We start from the raw sequence: 27,961 nt of genomic DNA, 5'->3' as shown, positions 1-27,961 counted from the left end.
GAACGACAAATAGGTGGAGTAGTGGTAAGTTACTGGACTCAAATGGAGGGCTAAAGTATGACCATTTACATTTAAATTTTATTTCGTTCCTCAGTATTGATTATGTCAGATCTTGAGGTACAGTCTCTGAAAAATTCGTGGGCAGTTTCTTTATCCATATTCCCATTCTTTTCCTATTAGGCGCATGGCGATAAACAATAAGGGAATTGAAAAATGCCATGTTGCAAGACAAACAAGTGAAGAGAGGCTGCTTCTTGTTGGAGGTGAAGACAAAAGAGTAATCAGATTAGTTATTTACTAACAATAAAGTTCATGATAACTGTTTCTTTACAGAAAGAATTAGGGGAAAGAGGCAGGAGTAAATCACAGAAGTGATTATTCGAAGGTACGAGAATAGGAAAATGTAGGAGTTGTCAAGATATGAACTTGTACCAGAAGATGATGTTCCTTGTACCTTGCTTGATAATAATTGTTTCCAAAGTAGGAAAAAATACCATATGTTTTATGCGTGTATATTATTTCTATCTGTTTCTGATATGTGCGATACTGTTGCGCTTTAGGGGAATTCTGCCTCTACTCATAATATACACAACTACGATACCAGTCAACACTTTATTGTATTTATTCACAATACAAAGAATACTTATCCAATGGAGACAACAGAAATCTCAACACCATAGTGATTACCAAACAACATAAAAAAGTAAGTCTTATTGTCCAAGGCAAAGATAAATTTAGTTTTTATCTCACAGCAATTCATGAACGAATGATTGCACTTGATCCATATCAAATGTCCACTTTAGTCACCACAACACCCCCCCCTCCCCCAACCCATTTTGATGAGGTGCAGTTTGGCAAGTCATGCTTGTTGCATGTTCACTCACTATGACTGTTGGTCACTCAACTGGACTTAACTTCATTGCATAGTTCATACAGACATGTTTCATATTATGCTGGCTTAGGATGGTCAACTCACACTGTGTCATGCTTACGATTTTTTCCACTACAAATTTTTGTCACCCTTGTCAATGATCCATACATAGAGAGGAAAGAGGTGGTCAGCAGCGTTATCTCTTATCCATACCTACTCACATTTTAACAAGTCTTGCTGGAAAAAAACTGTTTGTCTCCATCTTATGATGGATTGGCAAGTTTGAGGAGTTACATGTGAGTTTGCAGAATGTGTAAAAAGTGCATATTCCTTAACAGACAGATTGGAAGGTGAGATGGAGAGAAAAATTCGCCCAATACTTTCAGCTGCTATCCATAGACTAACAGAGCAATGGAACACCCCAAGTCTTCTTTAATTACTATATGGGGTCCTAGAAGCACTAATGATAGTGCTGTCACCCAGGATTCCACACAGCAGGCCGAGGGAGCTTTCAGGGTACAGTGCTGGCGGAATAACAGCTTGTAGTTCATACGTGTTTCCATCCGCATAATTTCAAGGGCTCCTTGAACAATTGGCATTTGAACTGCCTACCCCTGTCAGTAGTGATATTTTGTGGAATGCCAACCCCGGAGAACCAAGTAGGGATCAACACGCAGCCAACAGACACTGCTGAAATATCTGGTACAGGGACAGCTTTGATTCATCTAGTCAATCTGTTTGCCATGGTAATTAGAAAACAAAAGCCTCCTGAAGGGAGAAGAAGACATACAATATTCAGATGCAAGTATGAGAATCTCCCTGAAGTGGAGGGGAAATCGTCCCCTGGAGGAAAGTTGTGGAGAAATTTTACTACTTTAACATCATGTCCAACATCAAGCCCATCGATAGCAATCTTTATCTATTGGCAGCCAAACAACTGTGTCTGATACTAACTTAGCAGTAGCTCTTATCCCCAGGTGTGCTAGGTTGTTTAAGGAGTAGAAAACTGGGCGTCTCCACTACCTAGAATAAATGGACGTTACTTGTTTCCCGAAGTGTCTGTTGCCTGCACGTTAGTCTCCGACTGTACATCAGAAGGTTGCATGTTCATCACAACGGGGTCACTATGTTAGGGAATTCTGTCTCCACTTGTAATACACACGACTATGACAGTCGTCAACACTTCATTGTATTTATTTACTATACATAGAATAATCATCTAACGCACACAACAGCAATCTCAACACCATAGTGATTACCAAAGAACAAGTCACATTATCCAATGCAAAGATAAATTTTTATATCACAGCTATTCATGTATCAACGATTGCACTCGCTCCATATCGATTGTCCATTTTAGTCCACAGCACCAAATGGTCAGTGGACGAATAAATATTTAATAAATTTACGGTAAGTGTGAACACTAATATTTACTAATCGCCTTTCATACATTTGCACTTTATAAATAGAGAAACAAACAAATCATTCATTAATTTACTGACGGGCTTATTTAATTTCTATGTATTTTCAAAAGTGTCGTTTTCTTCCGGTTGTTTCTTTCGCAATGATGGACAACCTGACGGGCGGCAGCACTAGGTATTGTTGATTTGAACGAGGCGGGAACGAAGCGAATGGAAGCTGTTCGCACTTTGTGGATAAGGTACCTTCAAAAAATACAATTTTTTTTCCTTGCGTGTGTATTAGATTTAGGATACTACTTATATAGTTGCAGCACTAAGTAGCTCGTATCTGGATGCATACGCTGCTCTATAATGAGCACAAAGCCTAAGGTCCACTGCAAGTTAATAATTACGACGCTTGAGTGATTATAAATTCGTAAAATGCATTACTTTACAGTGAAAGGTATTAAGGTAGACTAGCATGGATCTGTAGAATTTTTTTTTAAATTTCGGATGGTACAGTTAGAATGCTCGTATCGATTCGTTTCTTATAAATTATGGCTTTATAATGTGAAATTTTGAGCAACCGAACGCAACGTAAAGAATGCTCCTGCGTTCAGATATGTAAGGAATCACTCCTTCGAACTGACATTTTAATATTCGATGCGTTCTGTAAAATATTAACTATGGACTAGTTGGGACCATGTTGTACGATCCTTTAGGGAACCAAGTCACCTCTCGATATAAGTCAAATGTTGTATGAATTAAATCGCGTTTACACTGGGTTATAATTATCTTTTGCAACTATGTTGCAAACAGGAACATTTATCCAAGTTTGCAGTTGTACAGATCAACGAAAACTGTATTTCTGGCCTGCTATTGCTTAATGTCAACGTATAGTGCTAGTATTAATGTTCTTATGACTTACTTCATGACTTGTAGCGGAGTATAGTATTTGTGCTGCGTCATAGTGTGTAGGTTAAAGACAATAAATGTACTATCTTACGACCCTGGGGAGTGCCTGTGGAACGTGTGAAGTGCAGACTATAAAAATTCCAAGTTTAAAAAATGCTGCATCTGGGAAACAGCTCCTATATGTAATGGCAACAGCAGTGGCGTGGGAAAGATTTGAGATCTCTGCTAATACACTACCGACGAATTGTATCAGTTACTTTTTTCTGGTGCAACTGAATTTATTTAAAGCGTCCCGCACATGAGCTCAGCGATCGGTCGAATCAACACCTTCTCTAGGTGGCGTTGGTTGATAGTGATATCGCCTGCCTCTGGTCGCTCGCCACGACACCCTACACATGAACGATTTGCCAAACAATTTCAATCAGTACTACGAAAGTCACTGTACCCAGAAGTTCTGCTATGGTAAATGAACTGTTGTGTTTAGCAGCAGTTGTAACTGACTTCCGTGTCTCCATGAATGCATGCAGAACATAAATTTAAAATAAAAGAGAACTGTAATTTAGGAGACTTGTTTTGAACGCTTCTCTTGGGAACTGTAGGTTACTTTACAGAATATATATATATATATATATATATATATATATATATATATATATATATATATATATATATATATATATATATATATTACTGACGCCAAATGGCTTGTGTATGTCTTTCCAGTTTGCCAGTACAATTTCCTGTGAATTTATTAGTTCTCATTTCCATTTTTATTCGTTAGTCTTATAGTTAAACTGCAAGTATTTACACAATTTGGTCAATGTCTCTATAGATATGTTGTCAATAGCACCACTACTGATTACTGTAGTTCATACTATAAATGGTATGATTGAGAATTTGATTATAGCAAATGACAAAGGACTTAAGTATAACTGTATAATAGATTTTCAATGAACATTTCAATTAAAATGTCCTCGTAACAGTACCATAGGTACGGAACAATGTTAATCTGGTTAGAAGTTAGAAGCTTTAGCTGTGTGTATAATTAATTCATAAACAGCTCAAAAATGTAAGATGGAGCCCACTGTATCGTTACAATGAAGTTCCCATCAGTTCTATTTCTATAGCACAAGCTTCAAAATGCTAATCACTGCAAAATTGGAGGGTGTGTTTCGTATTACTTCTTAATACAATGGCAACTCTGGCTTTTACTTCACTTCCCAGAGTAGTTCGTGGTCCATGATAACTATAAATTCTAATGTAAATTTCTTACTCATCTTTCGCAAAGCAAATGAAACACAGCTGTGAAACTACGCTTGATAAATAGAGACCCGAGTGTCAGGCGTATTGTCGCACACCATTACTGACCAGCCAGGCAGCAATATTGCATGCTTGAATTGCATGTGTGTCATCAGATTGCCTGGGATTTCCATGCAACAAGCGATTAGTGACTGATCGCTGCAATTTGTCCACCCAAGTGCAATCTACGATGGGATCGGTCAACCATGCAATGGTTCGCTGCACTCATATGTGGGTCCCTTGAAATAACTGAAGAACTACTAATGAACATGGCAGTAGACAACTACAGATGGGTTCCCCTCATACTCATTAACCCTTTGTTGCCTGTTGGTACTTCTATGTACCACCTCTTTCGGTCCTTGTTTATTCTGATTCACAAGTATTTCCCACACACTGGCCTGATGTTGTGTTTAACTATTTGTTAATGTGCAGTTGGAACCATTTCTCTTTCCTCTAGATCTCATTTGCTACTTAGTGAATATGTTTGCATAATCTTTGGTGGTAGCTGAAGGTTTGCCTTGGAGAGACCGTATTTATCTTGTTTACTCTCATAAAACTGTTAGCTTAGATATGATGAAAGTTAGGTCCTATTTTCTTCTCATGTAGCTCTTTTGTAAAATCTGTAGGCTTCATTAACGAACTAAACGGAAATCCATGTGATACTTTACAGTACCAACTGACCCTATGCACATTTCTTGTGTACTGCCAATAAGTGTGGTTTATCACATTCTCTGGTATTTTTTGCTGTATTTTACTAGCTTTGTAGATCTGGTTGAATAAGAATTAGGCTACTCTTAGTGTTAGCATGGCTCTCATTATTGTAAATATTGTTCCACAGAGAATTTTGAGCATTACCAATGCTAATACAGGACGGAATTGTTTCAGCTCTTCTTAGAGATTAATGTTGTTACAGTAGGAGGGGACAATGAAGACAATGATGCTGATGTAAATGATTATAATAATCCTGCAGGTTTAGGTTTTGATGAGATTCTTGAAAGGCTTGTTTTGGTGAAATTTTTCAAAGAGTATTGATAGACTGGGGCTTGAAGTCAGTCTATATAAAACTACAGCTAAATGTGAGAAAAACAAAGGATAAATGCCTTCTTAATAAAAACCCACTCAAAAATAGAGGGATGTCTGAAACTGCAACTGACAGAAGTGAAAGAAATGTATCTACAAGTAATTCAATTATTTTTTTGAAGGAAGAAGTTTGATGAAACAAAACAATGCAGTGAATCCTCTGCAACATGGTCACAAACTGCGGCATAATCCAGACCTGAAAGGCTATATTCTTGCCTTTCACTTTTGTCAAGGGAGAAATGAAATGCTGGAGAAGGATATGGACACTTGAATATATGGTTTTAGATTTCTCAAAGAAGTTTTGGGACAAAAACAAGATATCAGACTTTGATAACCTTTTACTTACTTTTCCTACCTCGTTGGCAAAAGTTGATAAAATTGGATTTTTGTCATAATGAGGACAAAATGTTTCCCATCAGTCCTTTCATCTTCAAATGAAATAAAAAGAAGTGAGGAAATAAAAAGAGATGACCTTCATTAATAGGATATCTTCCTCTGCAAGTGGGGTAGTTCATTAAAAGACAAAAAATTTTGTGTATGGTTTTCAGTTACCATGGACTAGAAGTAAAATGTCTCCAGAAAGCAGGTGGATGACATTAAAATCAACATTTGTGGGCTTCTGCAGTAAAGGACTACATTTGTAACACAAGAACTGGGAACCATATTGGCAGACTTACAGCTGCTTATGGGGTGGAAAGGAGATCCATATGTATTTGTAACTTCTTATGAACTGTACTTTGAGCTGTATAGGAGGATTTCATTTCTGGAACTTAGGAAAAGTGTTGCTCTGGGGCTTATGGGGTAGGTGAATGCAAAGCATATCGTTTCTGAGCTGGAAGCTAAGTTTTGACAGAAAGCAACACATGCAACAAACGGAAGCAGTTAGTCGCAAAGGATGTAAAATCAGGAAAGAAAAGTATTAATTTTGCCATTTTTACTGTAAACAGAGGAAGATTCTGTGTATGTAATAAAAGACAGGTTCAGTCTGGACCAAAATGAAAATGTTTATTTTGTGGAGTATTCTCTGCTGCCATGAAAATTAAAATACTTTTTTAGAATTCCATTTACTAACAATGTAATGTCGTTTCAAAGGTTTACCAGTTTTTAGCTGTAGCGCGTCCTACCGGTACCACATTTCAATTCGTTACATAGTAACAGTGTTATTCTGAGAGCTATTGGATATCAAGCCTCTAGATGGCCAGACTGTACTCAAAAGAACCGCCTTTGTAAAAACGTAAAACTAAAATTCTGAACAAACTTGTTTTATTAATATTTAATGCTCTTATCCATGAAGAAACTGGGAAATTTGTGTTTTCGGTAGTTTAGGCAACAGAGGGTTAATACTGGTACGAATTTTGACATTGTTGGAGAAAAGGTGGTTAGTGTTGATGAAGAGGATTTGATTGAATGTATTAATGTATTTTTTATAAGTACTCAAACACAAGAAAGCATACTTCAGTGTTATTTCCATAACAAGACTGCTTTTGCATAATCCTTCCAAAAAACCTTCACAAAATGTGGGAACTTTTGGAGATATGTCCACTTCTCTTGGAGATATGTATGGATAAAGTCTGCAAGACTTTGAAAGGAATCTATTATTGCCAAAACTCAACAGTAATTATCTGCTTCACAGGATTTGTTTTTCTGAAATTTGTATCCCTTTACGCAAGAAATGGATCTATAACATTCGTTAGAAGCTTTAAATTAGACTTTGACATCCTAGTAGAGCAACGAAAAACAGCACCTTCTTCCACATTCACCTCACGCAATGATACGCCTCAATTTACATTTTATATGGATTTGAATTTTTAATTGCCATTGCTTCTGTAACATACCTTCCCTCATAAACTAATTAAGCAATAAAACTGGAATTTCACAGGTTACATGTGCATAAGAGGCTGATAAAAATGAGGAACAGATTTTTGTTTAAAGTCATAGTTGCTTTGCAATTAATTATTCAGTGTAGTGTTACCCAGGACAGCTCTATTTTCCTCAAATTTTAATGAAGAACTTTTCTCATACAAGAGGTAATAGAAAAGTTCTGCACAGGATTATTCACTAAGTAATACTTAAGAACTGTGCCAAATATCAGGATGTTAGATTTTATAGTAACTGAGAAATGATAAATTATAGCCCAATAAGGCCAGCTTACAGCAATTGGACTTTAAAGTTTTTATTTCAATTTTTGGCAGTATCTCATAGCTCTCGTGACAAACGCTGTCCTTATCCATAATATTTACTCTCTTCCTCATCTTTCTGGAGTATTCTCTTCTCCTACCTCCTTTGCCTAGTCATCTTTTGCATTTTTTCTTCTGCTGCCTGAACTTCATCCAGTTGCACATCATTAATGCTTCTGAATATAAGACTAGACAGGTATGACATGCAGCCATATAAGGTGACTGTAACTTTCATTTGTATTCTGTGTTTTCCCAATTAGGCATTTCTTCAGAACTTCAGGATTGTATACATACGAGAATGTTGATTTTATAACATTTAAAACAGCAAATGACGAAACATGTTTGTGGATGTATGGCTTTCCACTGGTTTCTGACTAAAGATATTTGCACCATGATATGTAAGGAAGGGGATGTTGAGGTTTACCATCTGCGGAAAATTTGTGAAAGATTGTTGTCCTCACAGCATGCTGCATTATTTTCACTCAGTGTAATGTAACCCTGATAGCTTTTCCGTAATATGTTTGTAAAGTGTTAATTTCCTTGTCTGTTAACACCTCGCATTATCTTGTAGCATGTACTGTTTAAGAAAATCTCTCTCACATACTGTTTAAGAAAATCTCTCTCACAGCCTCCTTTTTATTAATTTTATTACATTTTTGGTGCAAACAATACAGCCATTACATTCGCATAGATTAGTGACTTCAGTTAACTTTTAGTATACATCTGCTTTATACATATATAAAATTACAAATTTAGAATTAAAAATTCAGTATTTTGTAAGTCAGATCTTTATAAGCGCTCTTGTAGGTAACACTCTATTAAACTTTTGATTTTTCAGGTTGTTCTCCCACATTAATGTTTTAATATGTGTTGGTAAGGGAATCTTCATTTTTACAAGGTTTTTCACAGTTTATTTTGAAGTGACACATGTTTAGAACATCCTAAAATGATATGGTCAAGATCACTGTTCTGTTCTGGATGTTCACTGCACGTGAGGTAGTTTTATCACTGTAGAGGAAAATAAAAACTATGAAAAATTTTAAACTTATGACACAGAAGAATTTGGACTTCATTTGAAAAAAGTACCTAGCAAATAAATATTCTCACAGTGTAGAAGAATTTGTAATTGATTGGCACAAGCAACTACAAATGATGTTTAATTTTAGTTTATTTCATGCTAAAACGTATTTTAAGTAAAATTTATTCTTAATTTTACTTTATTTTCAACATGATTATATTAAATCATTTTGTGGTACTTAAAATTACAAAACGTCTCTAAATTATTCTGTATACTTACAATTAAAAAGTAACTTGGAACTGATGAACACTGATTGTACTGATTTATGAATACTGATTGTATATGACATGTTATGTGACAATAAAATTTCTATTCTATTCTGGATGTGCAGGTAAACATGCAGCTCCCAACCTCATTTTGAGAAATAATTGATAATTTTTAAGTTTCACAGCAATAACATCTTTGTGATTCTGTCAGCTTGTAATATATTGCATTCCCTTATCCAATGGGTGTTATGAAAGAGACAACCCTTTTGGTTTTCGCATTATATCTTGAAATTGCAGAGTGATATTCTGCCAGACAATAATTCCCATTGAAGTTCTTCATTATGGTATAATTTGAAGTAGGCTGACCACTTGTCATGAGTCGGAAGCTTTGTGAACACAGAGTTGTCTTATTATCATTTGATAAAAGAATTGACTCACTTCTAGCTAATGTCATGCATTATAAGTAGTTTAATTGGGTGCTAAATCCACATGTCGAGGATTTTAGGCAGTCCTTGGTAATTATGTAAATATTACTCATGAGTACTATAAATATTTCCACATGATTTGGCATCTGCTGATTGGTACATTCTAGTATGTCCCATTCGCCTTACCTGTAGTGTGTGGGTTTTTTCCTCCTTTGTGTGTGTGTGTGTGTGTGTGTGTGTGTGTGTGTGTGTGTGTGTGTGTGTGTGTGTTTGTGTGTGTGTTTGTTTTTTGTGTGGATGTGTGTGTGTGTATGCATGTATGTGTGTGTTAGGCTAGTGTGCCTACAAAGAAAAACCTGGGTCACAGACCTAACAGTACCAGTGGTTGGTATGCTTACCCTTATGGTATACGTCCTTGTTCCACCTATTGGTTTCTTGCCCTTATGCCATTAGCTTGTACTGAGTGTGAGATTTTCATCTTCTGGTTCATTGCTAAAAATCAGGGCTTGATGTATTTGGCTGGTCATGGTGATGAAGAGTAAGACATACACTGCTAAAGTCAGACACTGACAGCCCTAGCGACATCTGCTATGGTATTTTTAGCCCAATGTGATATGTCTTTGTCTTCATTTACTTATACTGTTTAGCAGGATATCGTATCATTCGTTAATCATCAGCACTGAAAACAGCATAATATGCTATGCAAATACATAATGAGAAGTTTTTGCCACCAGCTTTGGTGTTATAGATGATGAAAATCCCATACAGAAATCTTTGTTACTAGTGTTGATGGAGACACAAACAACATAAGTAATTTCAAACATGTTGCAGACAGGAACTTGTTTTTCAACTTAATGTAAACACTGTTTAACAGTATAGTTCAGAAAGCTATGTGATAGATTTGTGCTAAATTCTCAATATTTACAGAAGCTGAGATTGGAAATTGATCCAGTTTTGTCAAAATAATCAGTGAGTTTGTGTTTCATATCCTTGTGCAGTGTAATTATGAAGTGAGTGTGAAATACATTCAGACAGTTATATTTCAGATTCATTTGGAGACCAGTAACTGCACTTATAAGGTCATACATTGCAGATTCTAGATGCCATGGTACTGACTACCCATGAAAACCTAGAAGAAAATTAAATAAATGAAGCTCTGCACAAAATAAAAATGATAAATATTTGTCCAAAAATTTGAAAAGTACTTTTACCTTTGACATGCAGTTATTTTAAGAATTATAATATCAATACACTTTTCTAACTTTGACAACTTAATAATCTGTAGACTATAAACTGAAAGTGTTTACTGACAGTAATCCAGTATTGCACTTAACTCTAAGACTGTGAACAGAGTTCTGCAGTCAGCAGCTATGGAGGCATGTAAATGAGAGAGTACTATATTTTTCCCCCAGACTGTGAACAGAGTTCTGCAGTCAGCAGCTATGGAGGCATGTAAATGAGAGAGTACTATATTTTTCCCCCCTTAGTGGAGCACCTTTGCCCTTCTTTTCCGTTATCTTTCTGTGGTTTGCTTCTTTTGTCTGTGTTCACATGAACTGTGTCAGGTTTGTTGTAGGGAGCAGTCATGGTCATGAGCAGGGCCAGCTTGAGAACGTTCTTCTACACAAGTGACTAAAACATGGCACCTCATGCCAACTTTCTTCGCCCACAGGCATTTCAGCCCTTTTTCCTTGTACTTTTTGACCGAAGTCAGTACTAATTGTGACACACACACACACACACACACACACACACACACACACACACACACGCACACATTGTATACAAGTCTTCCATTTGGGCGCTCACGGTGCCCCTCTCTCTGCTTGGCACCCCAGGCAGCTGCTACTAATTGTGATACATCATCTATACAAACCTTACACTTGTGGTGCCCTCTAAGCTTTATGCTCCAAGCAGCAGCTTGATCCATTTTGAACTTAAGCCAACCCTGGTTACGAGTTGATAAAGTGAGTATGGTACAACTGGCACTTGGCTGAAACTTGGTTGTTGTTTGAGACCAATCTGTAGTGTAGTCTGAGGCTTAGGTTAGGAAAAAGTGTTAATATAGTTGTGAGTCAGTAAAGTCAATGAATGTGAATTCCAAATAAATGTTATTATGACAGATTGACCTCTAGTGTAGCCCAATGTTTATATTTGTGTCATTTTTAATTAATCAATTTCAGTCAAATGCTAGTTGTACCATAGTCATTTAATTTTCTCATGGTATGATGAGGCTATGAATGGGCACATTTTCCTGGTTACAGTATAAAAGACCTGCTTTTATTGGTTTGGTATACAAGTTTGTAGTGTTTTTTTCATAAGATTAATAAATACAACAGATACACATAAAAGAGAACTTCGTCATTACCAATATATTCTCCTTCAGTATTTACAACAGACTGCCAATGCTGGTGTAACTTCTAGATTCCTCAGCTGTATAAATCACACAGTTTTGAGGTAAGGAACTAGTCAGTAGCATCACTTCATACAGTCTACCTGCTGGTTATTCTTGGATTGTGTATGCAGAACATCTCAGTTGTTGTCACTAAATGTCAGCAGTGATGGCTACACTTTGGAGAAGCAATTCATGGTACACCACACTGTCACTGTTTCATCAGATCTATAGCATTATCTTTTGTGGATGCATGCAGGTCTATGTTTGGGGAGTTGCTGCTTTGTTTGGACTTAACCATTCCTGTATTAGCATAAAGACACCATTTCGAGTCACTAGTAACAATACAGGGTAGGAACGGTCAGTGTTGTTCATGAGCCAGTTGATAATGAGAAGCAGAGATGTTCAATGGTCACTCACTGATTTTGTGATTTTGGATTACTGCAGGTGATAACCCACACACGTGAATTTTGAACATTCCCCATTTCATGCAATTGTCACACAATAGTGGAATGAACACAGTCCATCACATTTGCCAGTTTAGCAGTTCACTGACATCGTTCAATGTGGATTAATGCATTTAAACACTCTTCATTGAACCTCAAAGGTCTTCCTGAACATGGAGGGTTACTAATGTCAAAACAAACCTCTTTAAAACGAGAAAACCATTTTCCTGTAGCGTTCTGTTCCATGGCATTAGCCAGCCACAAACATAGAACAAATGTTTCTGGCTACTTAAAATGTTTTCCATGCTAAATAAATTTTGTATCTGGAAGGCCACTTGAATTTGTGCACACAATAAGCTGATTGGCTAAATTCAATGCTAATTCACTTATAAATTGCAGAATGTATCAAAATTTTTTCTGAACTATTATTTCCCATCAAAACCTGCCTTGCAACACCCTAACAAGCTTGTCAGACTGTTTTGGACTACGCTGTATAAATAGTTCTGAAAATGTCTAGCATTTTATTCACCATGTAATTTTGTACCTGAAGACTTATCAACAATCTCCAAGTAGGTGTAATACATTGTACAGCACCTGAAGGTATAAAATGTGAAAGATTGTAAAATGCTGTGAGAAAGAGAAACGCATATCTTACAACAACAAAACAATAACAATTTGTGGAAAATGCTTATAGTTGTCTCTAGTGCATTTTTCTTGATATGATTTTAATGTGGGTCACTTTACTGAATTACCTCCATTCCCCTTTCTGGATCAGTGGTGCCAGCCTAAAACCATATATTTGCTTCACTTACTTATCCAGCACAGTGGTTTATTTTGAAGCCAGCACTGTTCACTGATTTCACTCAGTGTCAGGACGAATGGCTAGTTGCAGCAGCAAAGTGATTGCTGATAGTTAACACCCTTGTCAGTGTAGTGCTGTGCTGAATACACAGGCATTCAAACCAAACTTACTTATATACTTAATTTGTAACATATCTGCAGCAGACCTACAACTTTTGGAGTGATTCTTTGTTCTCATACTACATTTAAGAATATCTTTTTAATAATAATTATAACTATCAGTTTTGTTTCTTAAAAAATACAAGTCTTTTCATTGTGAAGCCACCATTATATAATGGCCTTCTTATATGACCATTAAAATCATCATAGTAGCCCAGAGGTTTCACTTTGAAAGAAGCCAAAATGTTATGAAATTCAAATTTTATCATTATTATATTATATTGCTTTTTGTGACAATAAAGCTAGGTTTTGAAAGATAGTGTTATTTTTCTTCCTGCTTTTACATTATTCAGGATTTAAAAATGGGTTAAAATGTTGAGTACTTGTAGGTGTACTATTCTCTAGCTACAACACTCAGCGCTACTTCATACACAATGCTCTGTAACAGAAATAAATTTCTCTATCTTACTTTGGTGTTAAATACTGAGTCCAGTCAGATATCAAAAAGTTTATGTTTTGAACACTTTTCAATTAACTAGTACAATATTTGATACTGAAGTCAGTGATGGCTCATAACAACACATTTGCAAAACTGTTGTAAACAGGCTGTTTGTGGATGAATGTTTAGCGGAATGTGTTTTCTTCCATTGTGAAATACTTTCACCTGTGCCAGTTTTTGGTACCAGAACAACAGTAATTAGAATAGGACACCTCCAAAGAAATTCCCATTAGTGAGACCATCACAGGGAGGAACTGGCACAGTATTCTTCTGTGAAAAACAGGAACAGAAAGCCCTCAACATTCTTTAACACAAAGTTGATTAGATGAACAGCGCAAGTTACTGTCACTGGTTGCAGAATGAACTCCTTTCAAATCTTCCAAGCTAATGGATTAATATACTTTACAGTGTTCTCAATAACACACATCAAGAAAGTGAATGAAACTATATTGTTGTAGCTGAAAAATAGGTGACTGCTTTAAAGTGCATCCGAAAAATGGAAAGGCATAATTCTTCTTGCAGCTTTTTATTAAGGCCACCTCCTATCCGCATCAATCATATCTGCACAGCAGCACTGTCAGTGAGTTTCTCAGATTAGTCCCTCCCCCTCTCTCTCTCTCTCTCTCTCTCTCTCTCTCTCTCTCTCTCTCTCTCTCTCTCTCTATCTGTATGGTTTTGATTATAATAAAGAAAAAGGCTTGTGCTCTACCTCTAGTGACCTAGTTATTACCAGGATGTTAAAATGTAAGCTTTCTTTCCTTCTTTCCATACATAAGATGAAATATTTTATGCAGAATATTAATAAGTGCAATTGAATTCAATCTGTGGCAAAACAAGGAATGTCCATTACCTATTTCTCCTGCCCACATGTGTCCTGCAGTTTACAACTTCACTACAGTATCTGCTGTACTTAAATCTACCACTTCTCCACCATGTGACAGAGTCATAATCACTTAACTCTTTTTCTATTGCCTTGCAGTGTGTTCTAAAAATGAAATGTGTGAATTATGTTAGTGAATGCAATTTTGCTTTTGTTGCAGGTAGAAGTTGGTTAGCTGCTGCTGACTATCAGTAAGTATCATCTGTTAAATGTTTCTTTCTTTGTGCAATTTTGTCATATGATGACATGTTGGAGACTGTGGCTGTTTTTGAAGACAAATGATGATGGTGTTAGGACAGCAACCAGCCACAAATTTACTTTGAGTTTCTTTATTCAAAGGAAACCGTTACCAGTTTCGAATTGTTGCGATTCATCATCAGACGGTTGATGTAAATGCATTCCCACTGCATCCTCATTGTTGCACACGTAATAGTTCTCACTGTACACTGATCTCAGCGACAAATCTACAGTGAACAGTGAGAACTATTACATGTGCATCAACGAGGATGCAGTGGGAATGCATTTACATCAATTGGACGAACGTTATGAAAACAATCACTCGAAACCGACGTTTCACGACAATTAATCTATAAAAACACACCAAATGTCAGAAAGAAAGCGTATAAACCGTCTGATGATGAATCGCAACGATTCAAAACCGGTAACGGTTTCCTTTGAATAAAAGAACTCAAAGTAAATTTGTGGCTGGTTGCTGTCCTAACACCATCAACATTTGTTTCTTTCTTTTATATCAGAAATCTATTTAAAGTGTTGGGAAGTCTGATTATATAGTTTTCATGTAAACAACCCCATCAGTGATCATGCAATTAAAGCTACACTTCATTTACAATTAACACGGTGGAAATAAACTCAAAACAGTATTTTCCTGCTAAGGGTCAACCAGTGCAATATAATGTGCAAAGACATTATAGAGATAATTAAAATCAAAACATGTATGTGAAAAACCACACTTCTGAAGTTAATAATAATTTGACTGGATTTATTATTGGTCCTGTACATCATACAATTTGCACAGCAAAGCACATCAAGATATATGAGAAGTAAATTTGAAAAATTATGATAAGATGATATATGATGCGAGATGACCGTAGTGGCACATAACTCATATAGCAGCATATATATAGGATATATAGGCAAAATATAAAACAGGTAGTGTGTGATGAGAGATGACAGGGGTGCATACTGCACATACCAGAATACATATAAGAGATACAGACAGAATATGAGTAACAAACAATAATTAAATTATCTTACTAAGTAAAAATATCTACAACTGAATAAACAGCTTATTGCAAGGAATTAAAATTTTGTTTCAAGAAATTCGTATACAGAATAGAAACAGTGATTTAGTAACAATTCTTTTAATTTAATTCTCATTATTTTTGGGTTTTTGCTCTTTGTTATGTCTGTTGGAAGGTGGTTGTATATTTTAATGCCCGTACATTTAACCCCATTTGCATATAATTTTGTATTTGGAGCTATAATTTGTAACTGAGTTTTGTTTCTGGTGTCATGTGTATGGTGGTCTGTATTTCTGTCCAGGGCGTCCAAGTACGGTACTGTAAAACAAGCAAGTTCCAATATATAGAGGCATGGCAGTGGCAGGATTTTTAGCTGTTGAAATATTGGTTTACAGTGTTCAGGTCTTTTTTTTACATTTAATTATTCTTACTACTTGTTTTTGTAACTTGAAAATTGTGGGAGAATCAGAGCTCTTTCCCCAGAAGATTAGGCCATAGCTCGACGACATTTTCGTCCCTTTTTTCTCCTGGGTTACGCCGAGTAAACAGCTTTGAAGCTCATATCACGCTCAAACCCACTGCTTGGCCTAAATTTTCTTGGGCTCGGCCCATTCCTGTGGCCCTTAGTGATCAGGTCAACCAGGAGCTCGATCATCTCACTGCTTCAGGGCTCTTCCTTCCTGTCACCTCCAGTGAGTGGTCCTCTCCTGTCGTAGTCGTTGCTAAGCCAAATGGTGATATTTGTCTCTGTGGCGATTTCAAAGCCACTGTAAATGCTCAGTGCCTCATCGACACTTACCCTATGCCCCGACCAGCAGAATTGTTCACTAAACTTGCTGGAGGTCAGTATTTTTCTAAAGTTGACCTGTCAGAAGCTCATCATCAACTTCCTCTCGACGCTGCTTCCCGGCAGCTTCTGGTCCTTAACACGCCCTATCAATACCAACGATTGCCATTTGGAATTGCCAGTGCCCCTGCTCTCTTTCAGCGATTCTTGGAATAATTATTGCTCCCTGTCGTTGGGTGTATCAACTACATGGACGACTTTGTTACCACTGGCTCCACCAGTGAAGAACATCTTCAGAATCTCCACACACTTTTTCATGTCTTACAGACTGCAGGTCTTAACTGTAATCTTCAGAAATCACAATTTTTTCAGGCGTCTATCATGTACTTGGGGTTCCAACTCTCTCTGGATGGTATTCGTCCGCTTCAGCAAACTGTCACTGCGATTGATGCCCTTCCTCACCCTACATCTGTTAAGCAACTGCAGGCCTTCTTGGGGAAAATAGCATACTATCACAGGTTTTTACCATCTGTGGCTTTGGTGGCTCAGTTGTTGCATTGCCTGTTGCATATAAATGTGCCTTTTCACTGGTCCGTGTCATGCGATGCAGCTTTCCAGAAATTGAAGACTATGCTGAAACAGGCCCCGTGTGTGGCTACTTATCAACCTGGCCAACACCTTGTTCCTGCCAAGGACGCCTCTCAATATGGGGTTGGTGCAGTCCTTGCGCACTGTTTTTCTGACGGCAAATGCTGATGCACTGTCTCGCCTTCCCATGGGTCCTGATCTGACATTTGACAGGGACGAACTTTTGTGTTTCCACCTGGATGTTGCTGAGCAGTGGGTTGTGGATGGGTTCCCCATCACCGGGGACCGGCTGGCAGCTGCTACGGGTTCTGATCCTACCCTCTCCCGGGTTTCACGCTGTGTTCAGAAGGGTTGGCCAGATCGTCCATCCACTAAGATGTCTGATCTGTTGCGGAACTACTAAGCTTTGCGCTACTGCCTCACGGCAAGGGATGGTGTTATCCTCCTTTCCACCGACAATGCTTCACTGCATGTTGTGGTACCTGCGTCTTTCCGTACTTCAGTCTTACACCTCCTTCACCAAGGGCACTGGGGTGTCTCTCGCACAAAATCTCTGGCGCGCCGTCATGTGTACTGGCCCGGCATCGACTTTGAAATCGCACACATGGCCACTGCCTGCGGCCCTTGTGCATCACAGGCCACTGCCCCGAAGTCATCTTTATCACTGTGGCCTTCGCCTGAGAAGCCCTGGGAGGGTATTCATGATGACTTCGTGAGACCTTTTCCAGGTACTTATTGGCTACTCATTATTGACGCCTACCCTAACATTCCTTTCATTGTCCATTGCACGTCGCCTACCACCACGGCAACCACAAGTGCTCTAGCTTGCATTTTCTCTTTGGAAGGCATTCCCTCCACTCTTGTCACTGATAATGGTCTGCAATTTGCCTCTTCTGAATTTGCAGACTTTTGTGCCCATCACAGCATCATGCATGTCACGGCCCCTCTGTTCCATCCACAGTCAAACGGTGACGCTGAACGACTGGTTTGCACATTTAAGGCTCAGATGAGGAAACTCCTGACTTCTTCTGCTGCTGATGATGTGCTTCTTCAATTTCTGGCTTCTTATCGTTTCACCCCCATCAGTGACCACAGCCCGGCTGAGCTCTTACATGGACGACAGCCCCACACAGTACTTCATTTTCTGCGGCCTTCCACCTCACGGCCACGTGTGCCTTCGCTCGGTTCACCGCCGGCGACCTTGTATGGGTTTGGGGATATTGCAGGTGGCCAAAATGGAGTCCTGGCCGCATCTTACGACACCGCCGTGGTCGGCGCCTGTAGGAAATCCAGATAGACACGGGTGTTGCAATGTGTCATTCAGATCAGCTTCAGTCTCGTGTGCCGGCAACGCCTGTTCCGAATGCCGCTACACCACCTTCGGCTCTACCTGACGCTCGGGATCTTGGCATCACCCATTACTCACAATGCAGCCCTCTCACCATCATCTCGGTGCCAGCACAAGAAAGGAGGCCACCAGGAGACGTGCCCATGCAGGAACCGGATGACCATCATCTGTTGGAGCAACTCTACTCACCTCCTTCTCCTACAGATGCCGACACATTGCCCATGTCTCCTATTATAACAACCAGACTTGCCGCAATGGACAGATTGGTGCACAGGGCTCCAGCAGATTCGACCCCTACATCTCCTGTCATCTCGACCGTTTATCATTGGGGACACTTCCGTCCGTACAGGAAGCCTCCTCCTCGAGACTTTACGGCAAGTCAAACAACATCTATGGACGTTAGCAATCTACAGGCCACCTCCATCAAGACCAGTGCAAAAAATTAAAAGGTGGGAAAAGTGTTGTGACTCACCGATCTTTCAAAGTGCCGCCGCGCAGTTACGCGCATCCTCTACATGCGGTGCTGCCTGCCAGCCATGCAGCATCTGTGCCAACTGAGCAGCCAGCAAGCCAGCGGCCGCTAGACTTGGACTTAGTGCTGATTTGAATGTTACCATGTAAACATGTCTTACTTGGTCTACTTGCTCTGTGACTTACTTGTGTTACGTCGTTTTTGAAACATATGTGTTCAACTTGACATTACACCACCTTTTGTGACCCAAGCATTCTGTTTTTGCTTAGTGATAGTCTTTGTTTTCTCTGGGAATTGGCAATTAAAGTAATATTCAAATATCTGCAGAAAATGGTCATATTTTTCATTTGGTGTTGAGGAAGTAAATACACTTTGCCAGTCTTCTTTCTCTACGCTAAGTAAAAAGTTGTTTATTTTGTTATCACTATAAATTCTACATTTAATAACTGGTTCTCCTGTTGGGAGTACATTGAGTGGTGGATTAAATATATTGTTCGTGCACTGTGATCTGAAAAATCAACATCTATAAATTTTACAGTTCAATCAGTGTTAGTAGAAACCTGATCAAGGCAGCTGTTTAAATTCATTGGACGTATAACTTTCACATTGAAGTTGAATGACATCATTAAATTTAATAATTTGGACTTTTGAGCAGATTCTTCAAGGAAATCAATGTTGAGATCACCATGTATTATTATATTTTTTGAGTTGTTGTGACAAGCTTTTTCTAGCAATAGTGCAAAGTTTCTGAGAAGGACTGAATAGTTACAACTAGGTGATCTATTTACACACATTATATACATATTTAGGTCCGCAAGTACTACCCCAGCTATTTCAATGCCTTTGTCTAAGGAATACACTTCACAGGAATGGAAAGGTTCACAGCTAATGCTATTTCTTATGTATATACAAGTTCCACCACCTTTTTAATTTTTGCCTAAAATAATGGTGGAATAATCTGAAGTTGTGAATATACTGATAAGGTAATTCTGACACTTTTAGCCAGTGTTCACTAATACACAGTAACTGCATGTCTGACAAAACATTAGTATCACTTGTAAGAATTTCAAGTTCACTTACTTTATTTCTCAATCCCTGTACATTGTGACAGTATATGTTAAGGTAATTACGTTGTTCAATGTGAGGGAGATTTATGTCTGCTATGTCCTCTTGCAAAAGATGTGACTTGACCATAAAAAATCTTCGGTATTAGCTGACACTTTCTATGTTTTTTCTGGACGATCTTCTCAGAAATGTTAAGATCTTGGTGCTTGAATCTGTACCCTCAGAAGAAACGTGACTCTCCAATGACGAATATGATGCAGTGGGAGTATGTTGTGATCTCGTAGACTTTCCTTGTTGAGCTGTTGTTTGAATAGCCGTATCCAAATTTTGACTGTGTAGTAATTCGCCGCTAGTTTCTTGTGATTTTGTACGTGAATTTGTAGGTAAAGCTGCCAACAACCTCAAGATAGTACTGAATGCTGCACTATTTTACCAGATATGGTCCTACTGGAGAAGGTATACCGCTGCATTCCATCAACCTTTGAACTTACTTTCTGAGTCAGTAACAGGGGAACCTGAAATTTAGTATGGACTCTGGACCAAAGTCACATGTGACAACACCCCTGATTTATGAGAGTGGCTCTTGATTTTCTACCTTTTCTCCCACCAACCCATTATTGCATTATTTCTCATGATTTTTTGCTAATTGTCATCAGAGCTCAGACAACCTTGGAAACCTGCCATTTCAGTTTTTTTTGCCAATTGTTGGAGGGTCATACCACACCACAAATCATATAGGTCATGCCACTCACAATTTCAGAGTTTCATGAAACATCGTATATTTTCTTATACAGGAAACATAAGAACTTCTGGAAATTCATTTTGGCCTCAGACTAAAACGTCTTTTTGTGTCGAATTTTCAATATTTTCAATATAGTGATGTTCTGTTGATTTGGATCTATGAGAATGTCCATGCAAAGTGGTACTTCTTTACAGAAACACCCATAACTCAGGTGTATATGAAATTTTGAATTGGATTTTTTTCACAAGTTAAGAGAGGCATATAGTTAGCTAGACTGCTTTAATTTAATCCATAAAGTTACAAAGAAAATTTTTTAAAAAATTAATGAGGTCACTTTCAAATTTGTGGAAAAATTAAAAGAATGTTGAAAAACACTTATATCACAGTTCTCCAACCTGCTGAGTATACAGTTTTGGTCTTAAATAATTCCCAAGGTTGCAGAGTTTCTAATAAAAATGAAAATATGGATAGGTTTTCTGTGAATGGACACACAGATAAATCGGAAATCAGAAAACTTTTTATTGTGATCAAAGATGGGTCATTCCTAGTAAGTTCATCCAGGCCTGACACCCACTGCCTCAAAATTTCATGAGATTTTTTTCTTGTTATTTTTGCTATGATAATAATAAAATTTCTTCCACATATTTCATATAGTTGATGAAGGAAGATACGACAGAATTTTCAAAAAGCTTACACTGTGTCTGAAACTTCCCATTTGGATTACATTACTTTAGGAAAAAACCAGAACTTTGTTAATTTTCAACAAATCAAATTCTTAAATATTCAAAATACTTACTGACAGAGCTGCTACCAGGCCAGTTTTTTTCATTGCAACTCAAATATGATGTGATTAAAAACCAAAAATAGCATGGGTTTCAACAGACATAAGTTTTTTTCATGTACCAGTTGATATTAAAATATTTGTAACATTGACCAAAAGTGTTAGTACATGTATAATGTTTTGTTAAAATAATAAAAGTACAGACCCATAAGCTATAATTTTAACTGAATATTTTCATTGCAGGTACCAATATTAACTTTATTTAGGGGTATAAAATGAGCGTCTTTGAATCACAGTTATTCTATACAGACAGATGTTTAAATTAAAAACATATAGGTTCAGTAATGAAGGGCATTGGAGTTCTCAACTGAAAGTTCTAGTTGCATATCTCTGTTGAATTCACTGTGAGAAATTACATTCTATTAACTTCATATCGTTTTCATCAAAGTAAATACATTCTTTCTAATGCGCATGATTCAAGAGTTTCTTGAGGATGGGTATGTGTTCACTGCAGGGCGTTTACATTGAATGAGAAAATCAAGAGGCTTTTCAAGACAAATTACTTTTCTAATTTCTAATAAATCACAGGAAAGTGGTTTTCAATTGTGAAAATTCCTAGTATCTGTCATTGTGCATCTTGTCAAAAGTCTCTTCTTGAGTTCCTTTCATAGGAAGTCTAGATTGATTTTCTCTTAGAAATGGAAAAAAAAATTACCGATATTAGCCTTGCAGCAACTGTAAACACCAGATGCATTTGTTACTTGTACGTCATCCTCTAGCTGAAAACATGTTTTACAGTTCCTTACAACCCAGCACACACAAATTTACTATTCCTAGTAGCAAAAAGAGGAATGTTTAATGTCAATGGAAAAATCATTTTTGTATTCACACATTTTTAAAACTTTTTCTATTTTTATATTGAGCAACACATCCATCAGTGAAACATTACAGCTCCTTGACTTGTGGGTAGTGTACAACAAACCACTTAACCATTTCTTCCTGAACAGCCTTTACAGATCCTACATCATGATCCATATCATCACTTGTAAAGTAGTGATTTGCTATTATCAATTTATTTTTTTCATTTATCACATTAACACAAATGGGGTGGGTTGTACAGTTGCTTTTTGTCCAGTGGTAACTCTGGATTTCATTCTGAATTACAAAACTGTAGTTTTCAGCGGAGTCAATTAACAGAATTGCTTTTTCTGGTATTAGATTTTCTTTCAAATTTGTTAGGTCTCTTGCGTGACACTTAGATATAAATGGGTGTGGTCTAAGTGCCTGTAATTTTGTTACCAACAAAGTGTATTCATCAACAGTTGCAGATTGCTTAACCAGCAACCTGTGTCGATCCACTGGCTGTATTCAGTTTAATCATCATCATATTTGTAAGATAATTTTCCTTTCAAAAATCCTAATACTTTGTCATCACTGGACAATCGTCAAGTGATTAAGAATACAGTCATAGTTTTCCAAGTCACATACAAGAAATTTTACAAGTTCTTTATATGTTGATTGGTTAAGTTCCACATCCAAAAAGCAATTTTACATTTTGGTAGACAGAACAGACACTTCTGAATAAGTGCCTGTAGTACCAGCTGAAGCACATAAGTTTGGTCTAGTGAACAAAATTTAGAAAAACCAATGTTAATATTTGGGTTCACCCATTTAAAACAATAATATAGTTCTCTTAGGTTGCAGAGGATAAGATTTTTTGCACATACACATTCTTCTGAAAACAAACTTTGTCTTTTTCTACTGCTAACATTAGAGTATATTCATCATTTTGGTAAAAACCAGTGACAGATAGCAGCAATCATTTTATGTATTTTTGGCTTAGGAACTGAAGAACTATATACTTTGCGTCAACGCCTGCGAGCATGCAGACAGTGTGGTCGCACAGTGCGATGTTTTTGCTGATCTCTTTTCTAAGGGCCATGGTTGTACCACAGACATTGCAGCGCATGTTGTAGTTAGAGACAATTCCATGAATATTCTCCACTCTAGTAATGCTCCAAACATTCTTGGTATGGATGCAATTGAACTTTCTGGCCTCGTAATTCTGGACAATGTACTTTGCATCAACGCGTGTAACCATGCAGACAGTGTGGTCGCACTATGCGATGATTTTGCTGACCTCATTTCTGAGGGCCTTGGTTGTACCACAGATTTTGCAGCGCATATTTTAGTTAGAGACAATTCCATGCCTTTTCTGCACTCTAGTAATGCTACAAACATTTGTAGCATTTATGCATTAGAACTATCTGGCCTCGCTATTCAGCACAATGTAATTTGCATCAACGCCTTTGTCCATGCCGACAGTGTGGTCGCACTATGCGATGATTTTGCTGATCTCTTTTCTGAGGGTCTTGGTTGTACCACAGACTTTTGCAGCACATATTCTAGTTGGAGACATATCCATGCCTATTCTCCACTCTGGTAATGCTCAATAAATTTTTGGTAAGGATGCATTTGAACTTTCTGGCCTTGCAATACAAGACAATGTACTTTACTTCAACGCCTGTGACCATGTTGACAGTGTGGTCGCACAAAGCGATGGTTTTCCTGATTTCTTTTCTGAGGGCCTTGGTTGTACCACAGACTTGGCAGCCCATATTGTAGTTAGAGACAATTCCATGAATATTCTCCACTTTAGAAACCCTCCAAACATTGTTGGCATGGATGCATTTGAACTTTCTGGCCTCGCAATTCAGGACAATGTACTTTGAATCAACGCCTGTGATCATGCAGACAGTGTGGTTGAACTATACGATGATTTTGCTGATCTCTTTTCTGAGGGGAGTGGTTATACCACAGACTTTGCAGCGCATATTGTAGTTAGAGACAATTCCATGCCTACTCTCCACTCTAGTAATGCTCCAAATATTTTTGACTTGGATGCATTTGATCTTTCTGGCCTCGCAATTCATTACAATGTACTTTGCATCAACGCCAGCGACCATTCAGACAGTGAGGTGGCACAATGCGATGATTTTGCTGATCTGTTTCCTGAGGTTCTTAGTTGTACTACAGACTTTGCAGCGCATATTGTAGTTAGAGACAATTCCATGCGTATTCTCCACTCTGGTATTGCTCCAAACATTTTTGGGAATAATGCATTTGAACTTTGTGGCATTGAAATTCAGGACAATGTACTTTGCATCAACGCCTGTGACCATGCTGACAGTGTGGTCGCACAATGCGATGATTTTGCTGATGTCTTTGCTGAGGGCCTTGGTTGTACAACAGACATTGCAGCGCATATTGTAGTTAGAGACAATTCCATGCCTATCCTCCACTCTAGTAAAGCTCCCAACTTTTTGGCATGGATGCATTTGAACTTTCTGGACTCGCAATTCCGGACTATATACTTTGCATCAACGCCTGCGAGCATGCAGATAGTGTGGTCGCACAGTGCGGTGTTTTCGCTGATCTCTTTTCTGAGGGCCTTGCTTGTACCACAAACTTTGCAGCGCATATTGTAGTTAGAGACAATTCCATGAATATTCTCCACTATAGTAATGCTCCAAACATTCTTGGTAGGATGCAATTGAACTTTCTGCCCTCGCGATTAAGGACTATGTACTTTGTATCAACACCTGCGAGCATGCAGGCAGTGTGGTTGCACAGTGCGATGTTTTTGCTGATCCCTTTTCTGAGGGCCTTGGTTGTACCACAGACTTTGCAGCGCATATTGTAGTTAGAGACAATTCCATGCCTATTCTCCACTCTAGTAATGCTCCAAACATTTTAACATGGATGTATTTGAACTTTCTGGCCTCGCAATTCAGGACAATGTACTTTGCGTCAACGCCTGTGACTATGAAGACAGTGTTGTCGCACTATGCGATGGTTTTCCTGATTTTTTTTCTGAGGGCCTTGGATGTACCACAGAATTTGCAGCGTGTATTGTAGTAAGAGACAATTCCATGCATATTCTCCACTCTAGTAATGCGCCAAATATTTTTGGCATGAATGCATTTGAACTATCTGGCCTCGTAATTCAGGACAATGTACTTTGAATCAACGCCTCTGACCATGCAGACAGTGTGGTCTCACTATGTGATGATTTGGCTGATCTCTTTCCTTAGGGCCTTGGTTATACCACAGACTTTGCAGCGCATATTGTAGTTAGAGACAATTCCATGATTATTCTCCACTCTAGTAATGCTCCAAACATTTTTGGCATGGATGCATTTGAAGTTTCTGGCCTCGCACTTCAGGACAATGTACTTTGCATCAATGCCTGTAAATATGCAGACTGTTTGGTCGCACTATGCGATAATTTTGCTAATCTCTTTTCTAAGGGCCTTGGTGGTACCACAGACTTTGCAGCGAATATTGTCGTTACAGACAATTCCATGCCTATTCTCATCTCCAGTAAGATAATGTACTCTGCATCAACGCCTGTGACCATGCAGCCCGTCTGGTCGCACTATGCGATGATTTTGCTGACCTCATTTATGAGGGCCTTGGTTGTACCACAGATTTTTCAGCGCATATTGTAGTTATAGACAATTCCATGCCTACTCTACATTCTAGTAATGCTCCAAACATTGTTGACATGGATGCATTAGAACTTTCTGGCCCCGCAATTCATTACAATCTACTTTGCATCAACGCCTGTGACCATGCTGACAGTGTGGTCGCACTATGCGATGATTTTTCTGACCTCTTTTCTGAGGGCCTTGGTTGTACCACAGACATTGCAGCGCATATTGTAGTTAGAGACAATTCCATGCCTATTCTGCACTCTAATAATGCTCCAACCCTTTTTATCACGGATGTATTTGAACTCTCAGGCCACGCAATTCAGGACAATGTACTTTGCATCAACGCCTGTGACCCTGCAGACAGTGTTGTCGCACTATGCGATGGTTTTCCTGATCTCTTTTCTGAGGGCCTTGGAATTACCACTGACTTTGCAGCGCGTATTGCAGTTAGAGACAATTCCATGCCTATTGTCCACTCTAGTAATGCTCCATACATTTTTGGCAAGGATGCCTTTGAACTTTATGGCATCGCAATTCCGGGCAATGTACTTTGCATCAACGCCTGTGACCATGCAGACAGTGTGACCGCACAATGCGATGATTTTGCAGATCTCTTTTCTGAGGGCCTTGGTTATACTGCAGACTTTGCAGCTCATATTGTAGTTAGAGACAATTCCATCCCTATTCTCCACTCTAGTAATGCACCAAACATTTTTGTCATGGTTGCATTTGTACTTTCTGGCCTCGCAATTCAGTACAATGTACTTTGCATCAACGCCTCTGACCATGCAGACAGTGTTACCACACTATGCGATGATTTTGATGATCTCTTTTCTGAGGGCCTTTGTTGTACCACAGACTTTGCAGCGCATATTGTAGTTATAGACAATTCCATGCCTGCTCTCCACTCTAGTAATCCTCCAAACATTTTTGTCTTGGTTGCCTTTGAACTCTCTGGCCTCGCAATTCATTACAATGTACTTTGCATCAACGCCAGCGACCATGCAGACTGTGAGGTCGCACAATACTATGATTTTGCTGATCTGTTTCCTGAGTGCCTTGGTTGTACTACAGACTTTGCTGCGCATATTGTAGTTAGAGACAATTCCATGCCTATTCTCCACTCTAGTAATGCTCCAAACATTTTTGACATGGATGCATTTGTACTTTCTGGCCTCGTAATTCAGGACAATGTACTTTGCATCAACGCCTGTGAGCATGCAGAAATTATGGTCGCACTATGCGTTGATTTTGCTGATCTCTTTTCTGAGTGCCTTGGTTGTATCACAGACTTTGCAGCGCATATTGTAATTAGAGACTATTCCATGCCTATTCTCCACTCTAGTAATGCGCCAAACATTTTACGCATGAATGCAGTTCAACTTTCTGGCCTCGAAATTCAGGACAATGTACTTTGCATCAACGCCTTTTGCTAACCTCTTTCCAGAGGGCGTTGGTTGTACCACAGGCTTTGCAGCGCATATTGAAGTTATAGACATTTCGGTGAATTTTCTCCAGTATAGTAATGCCCCAAACGTTTTTGACATGGATGCATTTGATGTTTCTGTACTCGCACTTCAGGACAATGTACTTTACATTAACGCCTGTGACGATGCAGACAGTGTGGTCGCACTATGCGATGATTTTGCTGCTCTCTTTTCTAAAGGCCTTGGTTGTACCACAGACTTTGCAGCGCATATTGTAGTTAGAGACAATTCCAAGCTTATTCTCCACTCCTGTAGTATAATGTACTTTGCAATAACACCTGTGACCATGAAGACAGTGTGGTCGC

This window comes from Schistocerca gregaria, chromosome X, assembly GCF_023897955.1.
Source record: "Schistocerca gregaria isolate iqSchGreg1 chromosome X, iqSchGreg1.2, whole genome shotgun sequence".
NCBI lineage: Eukaryota > Metazoa > Arthropoda > Insecta > Orthoptera > Acrididae > Schistocerca > Schistocerca gregaria.
The sequence above is the reverse complement of the archived record's forward strand: the minus strand, read 5'-3'. Positions refer to the sequence as shown.